A 14,498-nucleotide genomic window follows, 5' to 3' on the forward strand; every position below is an offset into this window, starting at 1 on the left:
TACTATTTTTAAACATAAAGCATATTTTGCAACAAGTGATTACAAATGCCGTTGCTTTCCAAATCACTTTTGGCATCGTTTTAAACGTAAATGGGAAAGTACAGTTTTGACTACTATTTGGCGTCAAAACTACTAAACACAATCTGGCATTATCTCCATTCTCCAAAATACAGCAAATTTTAAAACAAGTTTTCCTTGTTTCTTAAAATTTACAACGGAACGCCAGCACTTAAAGCAGGAGTTTGCGCATCTGTCAAAGCGCACATGGATGGAGGGACTGGGAGCGCATGCGTGTAGGCGGGGCTGGCTGCGTCCGCGCTCTCTGTGTCACGGGCGCGTGCACTCGGTCATTTCCAGTCAATCGGGTGGAGAAGAGTTGTTCAGTTGCAAGTCTAGATTTGGCGAAGTCGAAAAACACAACAGTTTGCGTTTGTGTATAATAAATTAATTGTACGGCCGACACTGGGGAGGAAAGCTCATCGGGTATAAAGGTAATTATAATGTTTTCCACGTATAAAGAAAAGAAATTTCTGGAAGAAAGCGTCTAAAGTTGCGTCTTGGTGTTACTCTTCAGGGCGCGATTGTTCACTAGGCCACATTCGACGTTACTTGAAAGGGTTTGTCATTGTAGTATAATGCATGCAGTTTCTTATATTACGGGGTTAAGTACGGTATTGTTTAAAAAGTCTTAGCGAGTGTAGGAATCTTTTTTTTCGTTGCCTCACATTTGTTACTAGAACCCGGTCTTTAGAAAGGACAACGTGATAGACGTATATGCTGTCCAATTAAAACTCCGGGTTAAAGTCTTTAGGGCGGAGGTAGAAATGCTGCACCAATCGGTTTTCGACTCTTTTCCATGTGGCGCGGGTTGCGTTAGCTAGGTTGGCTTGAAGGGGATCATGTACATTGCTGCAGTAACACAAGGTCAGAACGCTTTTTCTGTTTCATAAAAAGGTATTTTATGATTCCTTTGTCACCGTTAATGCATATGTGTGCTTAACTCGGTGCAGGCAGGCGCGGAATGGGCATCGTTATTGCCTTTGGAATTAACAGTGGTTGTATATCAGTATAGTATAATTATTATGACACCCGTTTATGCTAAAGTGGTGCTTGTCTATAGGTTAGACCGGTCAGAAACAAATGTATGGACCCTAGAGTTTTGATCCGTACCAGCAAGAAATCTGAATACCAGCATGCCTCTAATGGGGCAAGAGTATGTGCAAGATAATAGGAAGGAACAGCAGTCACTAAAGACATAGGCAGTGTTTGTCCTAGTTGACCCACCGGCAAGAAGGCTTAACGCTTGTATTACGTATGTAGAATTATAAGGTCTGTATATAAGAAACATTTTACAACACTGCTGATTACACTTTTATGCGTAATAAGTTGGCAATTTTCCATTGTACGTATTGAAAAATCCTGCCATATATAACACGCTGATTTTAGTTTATAATATTGTGGACGGTATTTTCAACTTGTAGTTAACTTTGACTTTTTAGATAGAAACATCATGTCTAGTTTAGAAGTGCGCGCTTTTTTTAGAACATAAAGGAGAATGTTAGATGATGAAAAAACTTTATGGACTCCAAGTTAGAGTGTAGTAGCAACTGACTCATCATAACTATCTTTTCATGATATAATTTGTAAAAGTTTTGAGGCTTTTCGCTGTTTGTATTTGTCCAGTTATGAAAACAAGATACTCAAGTGCCAGTGATAGTTGTATTAACACTCCATGTTGATTCTGAGACCCACAAGCCTCAATTTGAAACCTGTTCATGCTTTTATCAGTTTATCTCACAAGTAAAATGTTACTGGAGCTTTCAGTTTGTTTTGGTTTTGCAAATGAAAAACCCATTTATTAAATGTTTTCCTTTTTCTGCCAAATTTCTCAAGTATTTGGTGTTATTTCCATTCTGTCTTTAATATTAATACCCTCCTTTTCAGGGTCACAGGGAGACAATCTTTATTCTATTGTGCTTTCCTAATTGAAATGGAAATCTAATTACATTTTGAGCTCCGTGTTTTATTATTGTGTACATGGATACATGGTAATAATCTGTGTTGATTAAAATCTCTTCAGTTGAAGCTCTTTTTGAAAATAATTGCATAAATATTATGATACAAGTTTAGTTTGCACGAAGAGAATTGTCTTTATAGTATTGTTTTAACATTGTAGAAAGGTGATATCCATGAGCAATTTAGAACTAAAGCCTAACTTGTGTTTGTTCTCTTTGTATAAACAAACAAACTCCTCTAGCACTGGCAAGATTTTAACAAAAAGTTAACCAAATTTATAATTTCTCATTACTGAAATGTTTAACTTGTTTTGCCCATTTTTATATCTTAGTTCATTGTTACATGGTATTACAAAAGTTATAAAAGAAATAACCGTCAGAATTTTCTAAATTATGTGATCAAAAATACATCAGAAACATGAGTTGTCATATTGAACATATGCAGAAATAACTTAATAATAAAGCTATTATATTTTTACAACACATTGTTTTTATGAAATTTCATATTTTTTATATGTTTTTATTCTGGACACTTTGCCATTTCTCAGAATGTAGGGATTTTGTAGACCAGGATGCAGTGCTTAACTTGTTTCACAGTTTATTCATGATTTCAGCACAGTATATTAAGGCTGGGTAACAGCACTGATAGCCCGATTCAAATCGATTCTGATTCACAATGTCCCAATTTGATTTGATATGGGTCATTCCATGTCAAATCAACCAATGGCCCTAAGTACTTTGGACTCAAAAAATTCTGGAAAAATTACCATGTTAGTCAGGAGACACCCTGTATTTTTTTAATATAAGATCAATACTTTCCAAGATATAGCCAGTTTACTGTGGTGGTGGGGTTGATTTTATTCAACCTCATTTTTTAATCAAATTTCACAAGACCATAGCTCAAGAACTAAACCACCGAGCAGGCTCAGACTTTGCACACTGGTAGATTAATTGGTATAGTGTGGGTCAAAATTAAAACATTTGGTCCAGCTGACACTGTATGGTCAAAAGAGCCCCATGAAATTGACCAAAATTTAATCTGAGTTTTGACTTAGCTGTGTTTAGGCCTGAGAAACACTTATTTGTAACCAACACAGACATTTTCTTTATTCAATCAACTATATAGGCTTTCTGAAAAAGCAATAAACAGAAAAGGAACTATCCGGGTTTGAACAGCAGACCTCACAAATCCAAGAAATTGTGTTGGATTTCATTTTCAGAGCACCCTAAAGGCACGTGGGAATGTGCAGTTAAAACACAAGCCTTATTTTTCTTATGCAAATGTTTCATGTTTATTTTCCACCCTAAACTGGCACTGAATGCACCTTTTGTCAATAATCATTGAGTTTTCAATCATGAAGTTATCAAAAATCTGAAAAACTTTTTTCATATCAAATGATGATGTCCTATCTCATGTTGCTGAACAGGGAATGTGATTCTCCATGGCCAAGAGATTACCTGGTACTCAAGAATACCACTGTTAAATCCCTACAGAAGAAAGCAAGTGCAAAGTCAGTCGGGTGTCTGGTGAGGACAGTCGATTAACTGTACAAATATTCGCCTCTGAAGCAGCAGCTGAGATCCTGGGTGCCATTATAGTTTGTCATTCCACTGCTTAGTGCACCTACAATGGTCACTGGGAGGCACAGTACCATCTTCAGCTTAAAGGCAAAGACGCCGTACCCTCTGCACTTCAATTAAAACAGAAATGAAATGGGTGACATTCCTGCAGCTGCATTACCATGATGTTAACATTTCATCATATCTAGATTAGTGTTGTATTTAATGATAAATCAAGCAGCTTGTTCATGTGTTGTGCTTAATGTCTTTGGTGATTTATTTTTTTCCATTAATTTTATACCCAAGTTAGTGACACACAACTTGATGATTATCATTCCTGGCAAATAGTGAATTTAACGCATGTTTAAAATGGAAAATAAAAAGGAAAGATTCACATTAGAAAAATGACTTTTTGAGAAAGAAGGGACCCAAACCAGATGCAGTTTCTTGTTTGTTTATAATCGTTTGGAAAGCCCTGTGTAAGTATCTAAACATGGACAAAGTTTCAACCGGCTGTATCAGTTAGAAGTATGCTTTCTGAAAGCCTAAACATATCAAAGCCAGGCACAATTTTTTTTTTCCATTTTTGAAGGTCTACTTTTACCAAGTGTTGTCATCTGGGTCAAACATTTTCATTGTGTTACGTACTAATCCTATATACAGTGGTGTGAAAAACTATTTGCCCCCTTCCTGATTTCTTATTCTTTTGCATGTTTGTCACACAAAATGTTTCTGATCATCAAACACATTTAACCATTAGTCAAATATAACACAAGTAAACACAAAATGCAGTTTTTAAATGATGGTTTTTATTATTTAGGGAGAAAAAAAATCCAAACCTACATGGCCTTGTGTGAAAAAGTAATTGCCCCCTTGTTAAAAAATAACCTAACTGTGGTGTATCACACCTGAGTTCAATTTTCGTAGCCACCCCGAGGCCTGATTACTGCCACACCTGTTTCAATCAAGAAATCACTTAAATAGGAGCTGCCTGACACAGAGAAGTAGACCAAAAGCACCTCAAAAGCTAGACATCATGCCAAGATCCAAAGAAATTCAGGAATAAATGAGAACAGAAGTAATTGAGATCTATCAGTCTGGTAAAGGTTATAAAGCCATTTCTAAAGCTTTGGGACTCCAGCGAACCACAGTGAGAGCCATTATCCACAAATGGCAAAAACATGGAACAGTGGTGAACCTTCCCAGGAGTGGCCGGCCGGCCGACCAAAATTACCCCAAGAGCGCAGAGACGACTCATCCGAGAGGTCACAAAAGACCCCAGGACAACGTCTAAAGAACTGCAGGCCTCACTTGCCTCAATTAAGGTCAGTGTTCATGACTCCACCATAAGAAAGAGACTGGGCAAAAACGGCCTGCATGGCAGATGTCCAAGACGCAAACCACTGTTAAGCAAAAAGAACATTAGGGCTCGTCTCAATTTTGCTAAGAAACATCTCAATGATTGCCAAGACTTTTGGGAAAATACCTTGTGGACTGATGAGACAAAAGTTGAACTTTTTGGAAGGCAAATGTCCCGTTACATCTGGCGTAAAAGGAACACAGCATTTCAGAAAAAGAACATCATACCAACAGTAAAATATGGTGGTGGTAGTGTGATGGTCTGGGGTTGTTTTGCTGCTTCAGGACCTGGAAGGCTTGCTGTGATAGATGGAACCATGAATTCTACTGTCTACCAAAAAATCCTGAAGGAGAATGTCCGGCCATCTGTTCGTCAACTCAAGCTGAAGCGATCTTGGGTGCTGCAACAGGACAATGACCCAAAACACACCAGCAAATCCACCTCTGAATGGCTGAAGAAAAACAAAATGAAGACTTTGGAGTGGCCTAGTCAAAGTCCTGACCTGAATCCAATTGAGATGCTATGGCATGACCTTAAAAAGGCGGTTCATGCTAGAAAACCCTCAAATAAAGCTGAATTACAATAATTTTGCAAAGATGAGTGGGCCAAAATTCCTCCAGAGCACTGTAAAAGACTCATTGCAAGTTATCGCAAACGGTTGATTGCAGTTATTGCTGCTAAGGGTGGCCCAACCAGTTATTAGGTTCAGGGGGCAATTACTTTTTCACACAGGGCCATGTAGGTTTGGATTTTTTTTTCTCCCTAAATAATAAAAACCACCATTTACAAACTGCATTTTGTGTTTACTTGTGTTATATTTGACTAATGGTTAAATGTGTTTGATGATCAGAAACATTTTGTGTGACAAACATGCAAAAGAATAAGAAATCAGGAAGGGGGCAAATAGTTTTTCACACCACTGTAGGTACCAGTATGCACAATTTGAGCCTGCTAGGTGGTTTAGTTCTTGAGATATGTGAAATTGATGAAAAAATAAAGCCATATCAAATATGACGCCCCTCTCCCCTCACAAACTTAGCTACATCTTGGAAAGTATTATCTTACATCAAAATAATTTTACAGGGTGTCTCCCTGTAATGAATGTTGGATATCCTGAGACTTTGCAGGATCCCCTCAAAGTTGCTGGATATCATGGCCAGCCTGTACACTGGTACTGTGAGTGCTGCCGTTCTGTACCAGTGCATGCACCCCAACCTGACCTGTGTCTCCTAGATAACATGGGTACACCTGGTATTTTTTTCAGAATTTTTGAGAGTGCATGGAATTTCTGAAAAATCGGTTGATTTGATATGGAATGACCCATATCAATTTTATCTTAATTGAATTAGCGTGCACGGATATACAGTATTTGAAGTGGTTTCTTTTTTTAGAAATTACTTAACTATGCATAAAGAACATTAATATAATGCAACAGATTTCAGTGAAACTTTATTTGAAGGTTCTCTACATAGTGACTTCATAACACATGCAAAAAGCACAATGTTATTTAAGAAGAAACACTTGATTAGTAATAAAAAGCTAACATCAGTATTTGGAAGATGTGGAACAAAGTATTGCTCACATATTAAGGGGAACTCTTTGTTTTAATACAATGCAATGGCATCTATTTTATAAAACATCTATATCATCTTGCGAATAATGTTGTTCTAAATTAATTAAATATCGCTTCTTAAATAATAAATGTTTTTCAATAACCGTGTGTTATAAATCTCCATGTAGACACTCTTCATCTAATCTGTTAGACAAATTTATTCCCATATTGGACATTTAAAGTAATCTTGAATTAGTCAAAATTAATAATTCTACAAGTTACACATATCTTCAGTTGCTCATTTGAATAAGTCAAGTGAATCAGTCATAAAATGTGTCCTGACAGTCCTCAGACAAAAGGAAGCATTTTAAAACAAGGATCTAGAGTTAATGCTTGTTGACGGCTGCATTCAATGAATGGGACATAAAAGGTAAAGAACCATCCATCTTGACTGGTAACTCCACTATTATGTAGCTGCTTCAAGTCTGCTACTTTTGTATTGCAAGTTGCTCTGAAAATTCCAACAGTTGCCTCCTTGCTGGGTGTGGTGCATTGCAAACTTTTTTTCAAACGTAGCAGTACAGCTGGCAGTATTTGTTGGACTTGGCAAAACACAAACTTGTGTTTTATGTGGTTGCACAATAGAACAGCGCATTGGAAATGCTACAAAAGGTTTTGGAACAACAGCGAGTTATCGCAGCAGCGTTGTATATCGGCAGTGAGGTTGCTCCAGGTGTGAGTGGCATACAGCTGTCTTGTCTGCAACACATCTTCCACAGATGCCCAGTCATTTTTAATGTGCAATTGTCATGTAGGAACCTGCTGTCGCAAGTTAGGGCTACGCTCTTGTCAGGCCTGAGAAACGTAGTGATTCTTTGCTTAAGACCTTCCTAAATGCCCAGTTGCTTTCTTGTTGGTATATCATACTGCAGTTCAAAAACCTGAATCACTTGTCAAAAGCCCTCATTTTCAACAACAGTGTAGGGTCTCATTTCTTTACAAATAAAAATTCTCTTATTTTTTGGGCAAGAGGCAAATTAAATGGAAGCTTGGAGCTAAACACTATCTCCAGTGCAGGTTGTTTGGGCACTACTTGTTTGGATGTCAACTGAGATAATGTTTATGGGTGATGTCAGGGTATATGATTTCTCAAATTTGTTGTGTTACAACAGTAGTTAACGTTCAAGTCTCAGAGCTTACATATGGCTTTGCTTTTATCTGTTTTTTCTTTACTGATGCATCGTTTGAAGCTATAGTAATTCCACACATCTGATTTAAGTGTCTAAGACAATGATTTCAGTTAAAGAGGACATACCATTTAATTTAAGTAGTAAGAATGCCTTAACAGGCACATTAACGCCATCTACTGGATTGGATGCCAAAAATGAAGGACAGCAAAAAATCTACATATAGTAATTTATCATTATAGAGATTCACAAGATTGATCTTTAGACTTTAAGAATTGATATTGAATCGTTTAAACAAAAAAATAACAATTAGAAAAGCAGTTATTTTTAGCCATGCCTAGTTAACATTACATGTTGTTTGTGTGCAGATACTGTATTTGATGTTTTCAATCTCCTCTCTTCTCTAAGTGTGATTTCCTCTCATATCTCAAGATATACAGGTTATGGTAATTGGAAAATTCATAATTGGCCTTATCTGAGCCATGATGGACTGGTACTCCATCATGATGTGGTTCCCAAGTTTCATCCAACATTAAAGGCATAAACTGGAATGGATGAATACATTTTTAAATGTTTAAAAAATTTTTTTTTTTTTTTTTTTGATAAATTGCAGTTAATTTTCCCATGCTTCTTAATCAATATATATTAAATACTTAGACTTGTAGAATGTCAGTTCATTGTATTCTGCAGTTAACAAGACAATCTAGAGTGCAGAGTGTTACACTTTTTTGTCCACTTAGAAGATTTTGTGCTTTTTTATGGAGTCATTTGGAAGAAATATATTAGGAGCACATACATAAAGGAAACGTTAATGTGATTTGATGAAGTTTAACTAGTTTTGCAGGAAAAAATAATGTCTACACAGTTACATAAAATATTCACTTTTCATGTTATGAGCATTGCTTGCATACATTCTAACTATTTATAGAATCCTACACTAAAATTTTCTTCTAGTGAGAATGAGAGCATATGTGAGCACTTAAATATACTATTTTTTACAGTTTCACCACACTCCAACCGAAGCGGTTATGGTACAAGTTAGGAACAAACCGGATTTACTTTGTAACTACCTGCTGAACAGTAGAGCACAAAAATGAAATATGAGTGCAATTAATATAATTACATTCAAGATTTTGAACTGCCTTGTTTTAACACTAGAATTACCAAAGACTACGAAAAAACGTATAAATCTGTCCCACCTTAAATCCTTTTGCACCTCTCCGTCAGCGTCTTTTAAATATGTCCATAAGCAGCAAGCAGCCTGTTATCACATCCCCCCACCGCCACACAAAGTTTTCTCAGCTCAAGTCTGTTTACCTACTTGTCAGTTGCTTAGAGTTGTATAGAGTAAATATCGTTATTTGGAACACATGCATTTCATGTGTGTTCCGTGTTTACAACAATCTATGTAAACACATGGTTTAAACAAACATTTTTCATGTTTTAGTAATAATTGACAAAATGTTAATATGAAGTGTGAAGCCTGAAGTCCAAATATCAAATAAACACTTTCACAAAAGGTACAAGTATAACAACAAGTGCACTTTTATTCAAGAATATAACTGCAGAAAAAGAACCCGCGTTAGGGTTAGAGAGGTTTTTCATAGTCTTTGGTAATTCTAGTGTTAAGTGTAGGTTTTATTGTATTCCTAAATCTATAGGAGCTGACCCAACTCTTTACTGGTACTAAGTTCACACATGCCATCTTTCTCTATATTTTAATTAATATTTTTACTGGCTTAAAATAACCAAATTTAAATGAGTTTCTTTTAGAATTTATTTACACTTTCTAAATTTCTTGAGGCAGGGATTATAATCGGCCTCTTCTTGGTTTTAGTTTGTTTCTCCTGCTTTTTTTTTCTTTAAGGTGTCATTGCATGCACTGCATTTTGGAGATTGTATCACTGATGTATTGTAAGGACTGTTACAGACTCTGCAAACACTAGTTGTTCTTTCTTGTAGGTGCTTCATGTTTGATTTTGTAATGCATTTCATATTGTTGCTTATGTGACATCCAGTGTCATTTTAGCTTTATTGCATTGGTGCATTTGAATCAAAGATGTGTTCCTTCTCCAGGCCCATATAGTTCATGCTATTCTAGTTGCCTTACAGCCCAGGTTACAATAAATCCATTATCATGCTTAACAGTTGACCTGAGATTTTTGTTCTTACAACTACTTCAGTGTTTAGCTTTGCTGTCTTCAGGTCAGAGTACTTCAGTTTTATTAAAATCTCCTTTGCATAGCTTAGACTAAGTCTGTGGTGATGAAAAAGAGGCTTTGTAATAATTTTATTGTGCCAGAAAGTATGCAAGTAATGGCACATTGTACAACCTTGAACAATATAATTGATTTGCATGTAATTTGCAGTGGGCTGAGGGTATGGTTTTTTGGTTTTGGGCAGTGTTTAAGTAGGTCTTTTGGTTTTCCATCATGCATGCAAAAGTTTGCACCCTTGCTTAAAATATCTGTTACTGTGAATAGTTAAGTGAGCAGAGGATAAACTGATCACCAAAAGTTAAAGATGACACATTTCTTTAATATTCTAAGCATGTTTACAATTTTATTCTCATTATTAACAGGTACAAAATACCAAAAAATGAAAAGGGCCTGAAGTCAAAGGTTGGGAACCCAACAGGGTCAGTACTTAGTATCACCCCCTTTTGGCAAGTACTGTATCACAGTTTGTAAACGCATTTAGTGGCCAGCTGAGATGATCTATCCACAGATTTTCAGTGATGTTTAGGTCGGGGGACTGTGATGGCCACTGCAAAACCATCAGCTTGCTCCTCTTAAGGTATTCCGTAGTAGGTTTTCAGATGTGTTTCGGATCATTATCTTGTTGTAGGACCCATCCTCTTTTTAACTTCATCTTTTTTTAACAGATGGTGTTATGTTTCCTTCCAGAATTTGCTGGTATTTATTTGAATCCATTCTACCCCCTTCCAGTGACCTGTACCACTTGCTGCAACACAAGCCCAAAGCATGAGCAATCCACCCCCATGCTTAATAGTTGGAGATTTGTTCTTTTCCAGGAATTCGGTACCCTTTTTTCTCCAAAAATATCTTTGCACATTGTTGCCAGATGATTCTGTTTTGACTTCATCAGTCCACAGAATTTGTTTCCAGAATGCATGAGACTTGTTTAGATGTTCATTTGCAGACTTCAGGTAATGTATTTTTGGCTAGGAAGCATGAAAGGTTTTCTTCTGCTGATTCTACCATGAAGGTCATATTTGTTTAGGTGTCGCTGCACAGTAAAACAGTGCACCACCACTCCTGGGTCCACCTGAAGGTCTTTAGCAGTCAGACAGGATTTTTAATTCGCCTTTCTAGCAATCCACCAAGCTGTTCTTTCAGAATGTTTTCTTGGTCTTCCAGATCTCAACTTGACCTCCACCATTTATCTTACCTGCCATTTCTTAATACCATTATGAACCGAGGAAATGGCTACCTGAAAATGGTTTGCTGGTCTTTTTGTAGTGTTTTCCTGCTTTGTGAGTATCAATTATTTTATATTTCAGACTGCTAGGCAGCTGCTTGGAGAAGCCCATTGCTGCTGATTATTGGGGCAAAGTTTGAGGAGTCTAAGAATTTATACAGATTTGCAATTTGCATCATCTGGGGTTTCCTATCAAGCTACTTAACTCTTTTAGGGCTAATTTTTTTTTTGTTTCTTTTCTCCCAGGGCTGAATATTTTTCCAAAAACTTAACTCTTTTTAAAAAAAGAACTCAAAGCAATTGAAATCAACAAAAAATATTTACTTTTGACAAATGTTACTGTCTTGCATGTTGTATGAGCCTGCATACTCTATGATTTAACATACATATCACATACATTTTACACAGCAAAGTCCTGATCTCACCCAAAGCAGCCAATTTCAGTCATTGCCACATTGCACTGCTTACAATATGTGTTGCTTTGGTGCCTACTTTTCAATTGTCTGTTGCTGCACTTTTTTCACATATATTGTTAGTGTGTACTGTAGAGAGACAAGTCACCTGTTTGCCATCGTGCCATGCCACTGCCACCAAGTTTTCTGCCCGCATGAAAACCGTATTGTCACCTGTTTTCATCTTCAGCCTGTCTGGCTTCATGTGTATCCTGTTCACCCTCACTGTGCCACAAGCTCCAATTCCTCTGCTCTGTAGCTCCATGAACAATTCTGGGCATGTATAAAAATTGTCCAAATGTACACAACATGACCCAAATGTTCATAGCCCTGAAGCAGCTCCAGCACAACCTGACTTGTCAAGGAACAGTTCTCTCTTTGAAAGAAATTCCTGTATATGTAATTACTTTCAGGCAGAAACCAGTGTTTGCTTCTGCCAGTACAAAATCCTTTATGCCATACTTTGTGGGCTTGTCTGGCATATATTTGCAGAAAAAAGGGGTCCCTTTTTATTTTATCATAGATTCATGCACAGACAAATCACAGCCAGGCTGATAAAATTGTTTCTATGTTGGTTCCACAATGTCAAGCAGGGGCTGAACTTTATGCATGGCGTTATAGCCTGGCTCACCCCATGGGATTTGCTTCTGTTTATTACAGAAGTGAATAAAACTTTGCAGCATCACGTACCTATCATCACTCTGCATAACCTGTCCAAAGCCACCAGGGGACAAAGCACGTTTGGACCAATGCTCCCTGAAGTTATATCACCAGTTCTGTCCCATCTCTATTTGAAGCGCGCTGTGGCATTACATCTCGTCTTTTGTTGTGGGTTTCCACTTTGAAAAACGAGAATGCGATGCAAGCGCAGCCCGCAATTAAAAAAATTTCTCTGCCAACCTGTTTGTCTCGTCTGACAGTAGCTGAAAAGCAGCATCAGGAGAGAGCAGCCTGAAGTAGTTCAGCAGCTGGTGATCTGTCGTGTCCAACAGCAAGCCATGCCATCTTGTGAAGTCCGGTAGCCAGTTCGGCTCCCACGGATCAATGTCTGTGTATTCCTCCCACGCGAACCTTGCCGTAGATGCATCGGCTGCACGAATGCGCTCAGCTGGCAGCAGATCAGCTGGCGCAGCATCGGCTGGTGTCCGATCAGCTGATGCCGGCTTTTCACTGTCTTGTTCGATCTCCTGATCACTGTCAATAAAATCCGATTCTGAAAAATCAGAGTCTGACTCCGCGATAATGCACAAAACATTGTCTGCTGAGTGTTTTCTTTTCTGCACTCGCTTCACTCCCTTGTGACATGTCGATGCCATCTTACCATTATTTACATTTCGCAACTCATGCACACGCAAGGATTAGTTGCCGAGTCAACGAGTCTAGCATTCCTCCAAGCACAGAGGAAACGATGTGACAGTGAGTTTTGTCGCCATTAACAGCTGATTGTCACCCTCTATCCCTGGATATCGACTTTTGTCAACATTCGCCTTCAACCCCTCCTGTCGACAAAAGTCGACATCCACCTTAAAAGAGTTAAGGTGTGAGACCTTGGTCAAAGTTATCTGAAACCTCAGATATCTTGGGTTGTGCAAACTTTTGCATGATGCTCCTTTCCTTTTTTTCACTGTACACACTGTATAGTTGTTCAAAATAAAAACAACACACTAATTTTGTATAAAATGCTGAAAAGAAATGTGTTATCTTTAACTTTGTCTTTTGGTGATCAGGTCATCTTCTGACCACTTAACTATTCACAGTAACAGACACTTTAAGCAAGGGTACCCAAACTTTTGCTTGCAACTATAAATCTTGAATTTTGTTGTTATGTTTGTTTGTTTTGTTAGCAGTAATTTTGACAATGGAATTTGTAAACTGGAAGGTTTTAGATTTTAAAAAGTATCACTCCAATGTAAAAGTAATTTATTTTGAAGCTGTCAATGTAAGTGTGCTTAGCTCCACATTGTTACTGAAAACAGAAGACCAATCACAATGAGAAAAACATAGTCCTATTTTTAGTGGAATTGTGTTCATCTGCAACTTAAGTTCTAAAGGGCAAATCCTCTTCTGTGAATATTTAAAACCGCTATTTCATATGAATGGGTGTCGTGAAAGTTGGTCATGCCATATGTGGTTTTTCATCCTTTTTGAAAGATGTAGTGTTTAATTCTGTGCCACATATAAAACCTATTCCTCATACAGCAAGGGATTTTAGCCCTCATATACAGGACCCTTTTGTCTGTTGGTTCAGCTATATTATAATAAACGGAAGACAATTTGTGCAGTGTTTTGAACTCATTTTAAATCAGATTGATTATTGTCATTTATAGTTTTACTATTCAGAAATGGTTGAAGACTAATAATGTTTGCTCTTATCAAAATAGTAAAAACATAATAAACAGGAGTAACTAAGCTGAATTGGAGTATTTGCCAAAAATGAAAACATTGTTATCTTGAAAGATTTATAAGGTGGAATTTAATATGCAAATGCCTGACATACAAGCTTTGGAGGTCTTGCTTGTAGTTACCCTAGAGTAATAGCTGACTTATTCTGAGTTTTGTTATACTGTATTTTGCATTGATATTTGCCTAACCATGTCCTTGAAAAAGTTGTGAACATTTATTGCAATTCCTTGTTCACTTAAAAATAGTCTTTGCTTTTCTAAAACCGTTGATTCATAACCTTAAATTGTAATATTTTTTAGTACTAATTATTCTTGCAGTATAAAAGTAGGCAAAAATAAGTATTCATGTGCATTATTGTAGAGTATTTTGGAACCAAAGTACAAAAAACTTGCACTCTGAACAATTGTAGCCTCATTTTCAGTGTTTAGATGTGAAGTTTTATACCACAGAGGAATATGTAATGGCAGCAGTATAATGTAAGCTTGAAGTGTTTGGTCTTTTTTGGGAGGTTAGCCAGAGGGAATTATT

At 37.1% G+C, this 14,498-nt stretch overlaps 1 protein-coding gene across 3 annotated transcripts in view; it reads left to right on the forward strand.

The window, feature by feature from the left end:
* Positions 1-324: 324 nt before the first annotated feature.
* The window catches only part of ogdhb (oxoglutarate dehydrogenase b), a 118,401-nt gene continuing 104,227 nt past the window's right edge, over positions 325-14,498 (forward strand). For all 3 annotated transcript variants that reach the window (XM_028798020.2, XM_051936240.1, XM_028798011.2), the window contains exon 1: positions 325-491. The gene's annotated coding sequence lies outside the window, so the exon portion shown is untranslated. The remainder of the gene's footprint in view (positions 492-14,498) is intronic.

This window comes from Erpetoichthys calabaricus, chromosome 1 (assembly GCF_900747795.2).
Source record: "Erpetoichthys calabaricus chromosome 1, fErpCal1.3, whole genome shotgun sequence".
NCBI classification, from domain to species: domain Eukaryota; kingdom Metazoa; phylum Chordata; class Cladistia; order Polypteriformes; family Polypteridae; genus Erpetoichthys; species Erpetoichthys calabaricus.